Below are 9109 nucleotides of genomic sequence, written 5' to 3'. Positions count from 1 at the left end.
ACCTGCAATTGTTAGCATTCTACATGAAGCAATCATTAAATTTTTTTATTTACTAATATTATTAAATGGAAATGTAAAAATATAATATAAGAATGAATTAAGAATTAGGAAAAAAATATGATCCTCATATTCTTAAATTGCTTCTCACTTGATGTGACCATTGTTGGAACCAAATTTGGGTTCTAATTAGGAGAACAAAGATGGTGGGGTGCCTTAGTCCTGAGCTAGAACAATGGAACCCGAGTGCCTTGTACTTACCAATCAGGACTTAGATTTGGATAGGAGACAAAAGGGGAGTTGAAACACGTGACTTCTTTGATAGAATGCCTCAAAGAAATGTGTTCTCATGGACTGCAATGACCGGAGGTTATGTACAAAATGGATTTGTTGGAAAGGCTTTAGAGACTTTAAAGGAAATGCAATTGGTAGGGTAAAGCCAAATTCCACAACTTTCGTCAGGGAGTAACTCCCTGCCTGTACCAAAATGGGAGCTTTGGAACACGATATGGATATCCATCAAAGAAAAATGGAAGTGGGGATTTTGATAGATATTATAGTTGGAAATGCTTTGGTAGACATGCTTCTAAATTTTGGAAGCATCAACAAGGCAGGTGAACTATTTGACAAAATGCTTGAAAGAAATGTGGTCTCGTGGAATGCCATGATCACACGATATACAAGTAAGGGATTCGATGAAAAGGCTTTAGAAACCTTCAATAAAATGCAATTTGCAAGGGTAAAGCCAAATTCCACAACGTTTGCCAACATCCTCCCCGCCTGTGCCAAAATTGGAGCTACGAAATGGGGTATGGACATCATCAAACCATTATTGGAGGGGGGTATGTGTTAAATGTTCACATTTAACATTTTACTAATTTTTTGTGATCACTGCAGTGAGAGTAATAGTAAATATCTGAGGTGCAGTTATTGAAAGCGTTTGGATGAGATCCTTTCTAGAAAAGCCAATCTTTAGTATTCTCAATCCCTTCTTGAGACATATTTTTGTGATATGTTTACAGAGGATGCTCCTTCTTCCATATTATTTATCTTCCCAACCTCTTCTGCCAAAGCCATTTCTATAGAATTTCTTGTGTCTACTCTGAATCCTTTCCCATTCTCAGTATTCCCCTTTCTATTTAATCCAATCTCTCCTGTGATTCATAGATAATGGCATTAAAAATCCTTTAGTAGCCGGAAAAAGTATTCCCCTTTCTATTTAATGCAATCTCTCCTCAATTTTCTATGGTCTTCTACTTTTTTTCTGTGATTCATAGATAATGGCATTAGAAATCCTTTAATAGCCGGAAAAAGTGCAACGAGATTGCTGGAATGGGCCTCATTTGACATCCCTCCTACGTTTTAAGGGCAATTACTAAGATTCAAGAAATTGCTTGAAAAGGTCCCGTCGTTTGAAAATTAGGGTAGGAATGTATATATATACACACACACACGTATGAATATGTGTGCACACGCATGTTTTACAAATATATACTTGTAAAAAAGAAAATAACATTAAGTAGTTTTCTGAACATTTGAATTAAATTATTAATTGAAATGAGGTTTTTGTTTAATCAAGTGTTAGTAATGATGAACTTAGTAATCTATGTTGCATCTTACTTAGTAATAAATTTCAATTGTTCACACACATTTCTAAATCATGTTGCATTGCTTTACCCAAATCATATTAGACCTCTGATACTAAAATATTACAGGACGTTATTCATTAGATCTACAAATAAAGAATTAAAAAACTTTATTTACACTTCACATCAACAGTTGTTGCTATTAATTGTGTACAATATAAGTAAAATGAATTCAAAATGTGAAGAGACATTATAAAATCTTGAAAGGAGTCAATTTTGCAGAAATATATAACATATTGTTACAATCATTCTAATTTAGTGCATAAACTACATACAATGAGGTTGCAAGTGTTGGGATATTGTTGGAAGTATGATGCAAATATATTCTTAAGAGATATCTAAGATATGTGTTGTCATTGATGTCAACATATTTCTCTGTCTGTGACAATGATACAGTGAAGTTCAATATGTTATTTTGCGTATCAAGTGTGATGTTGATCAGATGTTGCGGCTTGTAGGATGTGTTGATGATTGTTTGTAGATGCTCCAATTCGGATTTCTAAGGTCCGCATGAAAATTTGATTAGTTATGGGTATCTGTATTGTGGCTGGTTTTTCAGTTGTTCAATGGTGATAGAGTGTCTATATTTTGATTTGCATTGCTCTACATTGTAATATCTTGATCTGTGGATTTGGAGGAATGTTTGGGACGTTGATTTGTGTCCTCAATTTAGATGGTTCGTGGTTTAGAGGTCTGCAAGTGATTTTTCAAGGATGACAATCATTGCAGTTAGTGTTTTTAAAGTTCGGTATGATGATGTTGTGATTCTAGTAATTTGTGTTGGTGTGGATGTTGTTGTGGTAATTCATGATGCTTGTGGATGTTTTTGGATCATGTGCCTTTTGTGTCGGTAGTCCGCATTGATCGTTGAGCTCATAATTGATGATTTTCTCTGGTGTGTTAGTGTTCTTCATGTTTTTAGTCGACCGAATGCTTGTAGCGTGTTGCAGATGTTCGATGCATAATTCTTGGAAGTGTTTCGTGTTCAAGACATATGATTTGAGTATGTGCTATGTCTTGGCCAGCATAGCTTGGCCCATGTGATATTGTATTGTGTGGTTATATTTTTGTAATTAGGAGATGAGTGTTGAGCCAACCTTGATGATCTTTCGAAGGTTGATGTCATGTATAAATAAATGTAATATCTATGTATTTGAGTGTGGTGTTGTGGATGAGAGAGTATATGTGAAAATAATGTATTGATCTTTCGAAAGCAAAGAAGTTTGAAGGAGAGAAATTTGTTATCTGCTTAACCGGAACTATAACCAAGCATTAAGGAGATGCTATTTTCAGTTCATTACGTCTGAATGCGATTTGAATCTGTTTGTAAGGCAGTGAGCCTTCCCTAGGTTGTAACCCTTTTTGTTTTTTAGCAGTGAACTCTAGGCAGTGTGCTTGAATGCATTTGCGTTCCCCATTGTTATACTCATAATGTGGGTGTGTTGCCACCGTGGTTTTCCCCTTGATCGAGTTTTCCATGTTAAAAATATTGGTGTTATGTGTGTTTATGTTGTGTTGATGATCTATGTTTTCATGTTTAATTATCAGATCTAAGAATAAGTTTAATTAGTGTGAGTTTTTGTGACAACTGATTCACCCCCTCTTAGTTGTTTGGCCTATTTCCATCAATTGTTATCAGAGCAAGTTCCTCTAAAGAAGATTAATTATTTGAGGTGATCCAGGATGGCATCTTACAAGAAGGATAGTCTAAGATTTGATGGTACCAACTACTCTCTTTGGAAGAGTCGCATGGAGTGTCATTTGAGATGCATTAGTGAATCTTACTGGACTATTACCAAAAACAAGTATACCATTCCTATAAATGGACCTTCAACTCTGGATGAGATAAAGGAAGTTGAATGCGATATTGGGGCTAAGGAAGCATTGTTGAGTGCTCTAACCTACTCCAAGATGACAAATGTTATGGAATTGGAGACTGCTCATGAGATCTAGAAGAAGTTGGAAACCTTCATCGGAGGATCTTATCATGTTCATAACTTAGTGATGACGTGTCAGAAACCGTGTCTAATGATAAGATGGTGTTTGAGCGCGTACAAGGATCGGATTTCTTTGGAAACAGCAAAGTGCTTAGCAGAATGTGACAAAGGTTTGATTGCTTATCAAATCGATGTGCAGTGATCATTCAGTGGTTGAAATTGTCTTGAAATTTGTTGTAATGATCTGTGATGATCTATAAATGATTTGTAAATGTAAATTCAATGTATTTTGAATGTAGTTAGGGTTATGTAACCGACCTAGTTGAAAAGTGTATTTAGGTCGAGTTGGAGAAGAGATTGTGTGTCGGTGATTTGAGAAGGTGTTGCTGAACTAGATTGAAGTGTCTATACTAGTAAGCAAGGAAGTGTTGTGATCAGATCATTTGCCTTATTGTTCCCTAACAGTTATAGCAGTTTGAAATCCCTTAACCGGGTATATCCTAACAGGTCTTATTTGTAAAATCCCTTCACCGTGTGGCTCATTAGCTTGAGTTTAAAATCCTCTAACAAGGTTAATCCTAACAGAGCTAAGGTGAAATCCCTTAACCGGGTGACTCCTAATAGGGTCTTCTCTTAACTGGGCCTATTGTAAGCTCCTGACCGGGCTAGGCCTTTAACCGGGCGCATTCCAAAAGAGTGCAAATATTTTGTAGGTGCTAATTCCCACTGTGATTTCCCATTTGGGTTTTCATGTGAAAAAATCATTCATTAATTAAAATCATGCATAATTCAAAGAGACAGTAAAATGTTTCAGTATATTCATTCATTAATTAAAAACATGTAGAATCCAAGAAGACAGTAAATGAATACTTTATAAGATTAAATATTAACAAAAAAATGAATTTAAATTGTAGGCATAGTTTTCAATTACTCTTTTTATTCATCATTTTAGTTTGATCACAAACAGTGCTAATTTATACCATATTAGAAGAGAATTATGAGTTTAAGAGAATCTTTGTTATATTATTATTTAAACATACATAGAGTTTAATCAAAGTGTTTATTTTGATTATGGGCAAGTTTAGTAAGTATAAATGGATAAAACATTAATGTATATGGTTTGATAAAAAATTATTTGTAGGTATTTGGCCAGAATCAGAAAGCTTCAAAGACAACATACTTCCTCCACCTCCTAGCAGTTGGAAGAGTGTGTGTCAGGAAGGAGAGAATTCAGTAAGTCCACATGCAATAGAAAGCTAGTGGGTGTACGATGGTATGTCAAAGGTTATGAAGCAGATAAGGGACCTCTAAATACCTAAGTCACAGGGTACGGCGATTTTCATGTATGAGGTTCGAATTTAATCAAATTTCAAACTTCTATAAAAAAAAATTGAATTTAATCGAATTTCCTCTATAAAGCACTGCTATCTGCCTCTAAACACAACTCAGTTGGTCGTGGGTATTCTTTGTACATGCTTTGTATCTATTGGGTCATGGGTGTCTGCAACTGCTGGGTCGCCCTCGGATTTTATCCAACAAGGGTTGCTATTCTGATAATTGATTAGAAGTATACATATATTTAAAAATAAACAAAATTATAGAAGGCGAATTTTATCCGAATTTTTTTTCGAATTTTTCCCTTGTCGAATTTCATCCAAATTTCATGGCTGTCGAATTTGAATTCGAATTCGAACCTTGTGACTTAGCTAAATACTACTGAAGTTTCAGAATACCGATCAGCTAGAGATCACAATGGGCATGGAACACACACAGCCTCTACAGCAAGCGGAAGTCAAGTAAGAAATGCAAGCTTAATGGGTTTAGGAAGAGGAATTGCTAGAGGAGGTGCCTCTCGAGCAAGGATTGTAATGTATAAGGTTTGTTGGTTAGATGGTGACTGTACTGAAGCTGATATCCTTGCTGCTTTCCATGATGCCATCAGTGATGGAGTGGATGTGCTATCTCTTTCCTTGGGACCAGGAATACCTTTGCCTGACTATTTTGCTTCAAGTACAGATATAGGCTCCTTCCATGCAATGGAAAAGGGTATTCCTGTGGTGATTTCAGCAGGAAATGATGGCCCTGACCCTGCTTCTGTTACAAGTACAGCTCCTTGGAGTATGTCTGTACCAGCAAGCACTATGGACCGTAGCTTTCCTACCAACTTAATGCTTGGAAATAGTTTAAGTATCAAGGTATCTATCATGCTCTTGGATTCTTGAAACTTTTGTTTCTCAGTTTTATTTTCATTAATATAATTCTTGCGACAAAGAATGTCTTGTAAATTAATTTTTATTTTTCAAATAATTGTCTCTGTGTTGTAAGGGAGAGGGAGTAAACACCCAACAACCAAACAGATCATTCATACCACTGGTAGATGGAGCCTCAGCCTCAAAGGGAGGGTATGTAGATCTCAACACAAAGATCAAAGCTTATTCTTATATTGGTTGTACAGTTTATTTTCATAACATTTTATTCATCGTTCACAACATTGTATATTTTACTCATAACATTTTGGTTCCATATGCTTTGGAACTCATGGGAGTGACGACAGCTACAATGCAGCTATAGATGTGTACGAAGCAGGAGGAGCTGCATTAATTTTCTCAGAAGTGCCCACCAAAGTGATGCCACGGCTCTCTTTTATACCTGTGGTGTACGTAGATATGGAGCAAGGGTCAAAGATCCTTTCATATTACAAGTCATCTCGGTGAGTTGAAGTCAATTCAGATATGAATCCAGAATATTCCATTAGGAAAAATACTGTTTAGAAAATGTAATTTTATGTTATGTTTGGGTCAGGTTTCCTGTTGTTCGAATGAGTCCAAGTAGAAGTGTTGTGGGAGTTGAACCTGCACCTGTTGTAGCCTACTTCTCCACAAGGGGACCTAGCACACTATCTCCAGACATTTTGAAGGTATGTGACAGATTGCATGTTTAAATGAATACTAAGATTATATGTTCTCACCATATTTGAGAAAATATTGTTAAAGTGAAACATCTTGTTTGATTAAAGAGTTATGAATGTGGAATTTATTTACAGCCTATAGTTTGCAATTGTGCAGCCTGATATAGCAGCTCCAGGTGTGAACATTCTGGCAGCATGGTCTCCAGTGATTCCACCTTCAGAAATAGGATTGGACAAACGCTCTGTGGACTACAATTTTTTATCAGGTACATCCATGTCATGCCCTCGTGTCTCTGGAATTGTTGCTCTTCTCAAGTCAATTCATCCAGAATGGATTTCTGCAGCCATCAGATCTGCCATCATGACAACTGGTACATTATTATGTTATCCATTCATTCTATCATATTTGTTGAAAGGTTTTAGTTTTATATAAGCACAAATATTCCAATCCCACTGCTTCACCTTTTGGTATTATTCAATGCAATGAATACTAACTCTAAGTGGGCAACTTAAGACCACTACATTGAAGGAAATCATTACTCTGTACAATGAAGATAATATTATATACAGTTATATCGTATTCAGTTAATCATGATAATCATTTTGTAAATTCTAATATTTGCAGCATATGTCAGAGACGCATCTTTTGACTTGATTAAAGCTGGAGGATCTGGAAAACCAGCAGACCCATTTGATTTCGGTGCAGGGCATGTAAATCCCATACAAGCTATGAATCCAGGACTGGTATATGATGCAGGTCCTACAGATATGTAGTGTTTCTCTGCAGTCTTGGCTACACCCAAAAACAGATCAGAACCATTGTTTCTTCAGCTAATTTAAATACCACCTGCCCTGAAAAAAGTTCTGCCAGTGGTCTAAACTATCCTTCCATTACTGTGTCGAATCTGGAATCCACTACCACAATCAAGAGGACCGTAACCAACGTTAGCCCAGATGATAATTGTGTATATATAGCAATAGTCTCATGCCCACCTGGTGTGGAAGTGATTGTGAAGCCTAATATAATGGTTTTCACGCCTATTGTAAGAAGTGCCTCTTTTTCAGTAACCCTAAAACCTGTGAAGCACTCTGATGGGATCTATAATTTTGGAACACTCATCTGGGCTAGTCCTGATCGTCGTGTACAAAGCCCCATTACTGTTCGTGTTAACAACATAAATGACAAGTTTAGGGAAGCTAAGCAATCTACTCGATCTGAGCAGCAAACTTCTTATCTCGAATCTAAAGACTATGATGGTGCGAGTGCAGTATGATTGATTTTCTCCGTCCTCTTCAGGTCACAAGGCACTTTCATACTTATTACGCCGAAGGCACATGAAATGGACAATCTGATTTTACCCATCGACGGTGCAAAATGCATTTCATCTCGTGCAAGACCATTGTATCAATCGCCTTCGTCCATTCTTCTCACCGAAATTTACTTTTGAATACGGTTCTTTTTGCTGCCAGTCTAAAACTTAAAGAAGAAGCTACGTACTAATAGCTGTACATATCGCTTGAAGGCGTAACGTTCATTGAATTGCAATGCAATTTGCATTTTACAGCAAATTGTATTTAATATCATTTTGCACATTGCTCATAATTTGTACTGTTAATTACTAATTTCTTGTGAAATGCAGAAAGAGATCAAGCTTGGTAGAAAATGGTGAATATGGGAGCGATTCATTGGCATAATCATCACTAGCACTAGATCGGTATTGTCTTATATGGGGATATCCTGTTCATGGTAGAGATCAAGAACAAGATGTCCGTGATAGATATCTTGATAGCTATGGATCTGACAGCTGCTCCTTATAGCTATCTCGAGCTTGTCAACTGGGTTTGCTTGCTCTGTCATTGCCTCTCCCATAAAAGAAAACCCCATCACTACGATACTAGTTCCAAATGTACACCTTCAATTCATTGCACAAGCAAATCTGTCATGTTGTTTCATCTACAAAAGCTTTTAACGATAGATTTTAGTTTCTCTCTAAATTTCTCTGTCTTCACTGGCATAGATAACAGATGATCCAACAACAGCTGCTCCTTGTGGCAATATTGAGTTTCAATTCATTGCACAAGCAAATCTGTCATGTTGTTTCATCTACAAAAGCTTTTAACGATAGATTTTAGTTTCTCTCTAAATTTCTCTGTCTTCACTGGCATAGATAACAGATGATCCAACAACAGCTGCTCCTTGTGGCAATATTGAGTTTGAATAATGAGGTTTGAGTTTGAATAATGAGGTTGGGGAAAATGATGTTGTTAAGTTCGAAAAGGTCAATTACAATATATTTGAATTGCTCCATTCGCAACAGTGTTTGGTGTGTTTATAGGAAACATTGGGTTTTGAGTAATGATTTAAAGCGCTCATGAAGAATTTGTTTACTGTTTTATGATGAGGTGACACTTCTAATTATTTAATTTCTTGTGGAATTCAAATCTCCTTTAGTCATCTTGACATCTAAAATAGTCATCCCTTCTTAGTGTCAACACAATACAAGCAGTTCAATGCTAGCATAACACCTCTTTCACCCACCATTCAACACACCACAAATTTAGGGAATGGCTTAAATCACACACACTAAGCTTACACTTTTACGCTTAAAAGTGTTAAACAC

General features: G+C 36.4%; 1 pseudogene; it reads left to right on the top strand.

Annotated features, from left to right (window-relative positions):
• Positions 1 to 484: 484 nt before the first annotated feature.
• Positions 485 to 8726, top strand: LOC131874116 (subtilisin-like protease SBT3.18; annotated as a pseudogene).
• The last annotated feature ends 383 nt before the right edge of the window (positions 8727 to 9109 follow it).

This window comes from Cryptomeria japonica, chromosome 3 (assembly GCF_030272615.1).
Source record: "Cryptomeria japonica chromosome 3, Sugi_1.0, whole genome shotgun sequence".
NCBI classification, from domain to species: Eukaryota; Viridiplantae; Streptophyta; class Pinopsida; order Cupressales; family Cupressaceae; genus Cryptomeria; species Cryptomeria japonica.
Note: the sequence above shows the minus strand (reverse complement) of the source record. Positions and strands in the feature narration are given on the sequence as shown.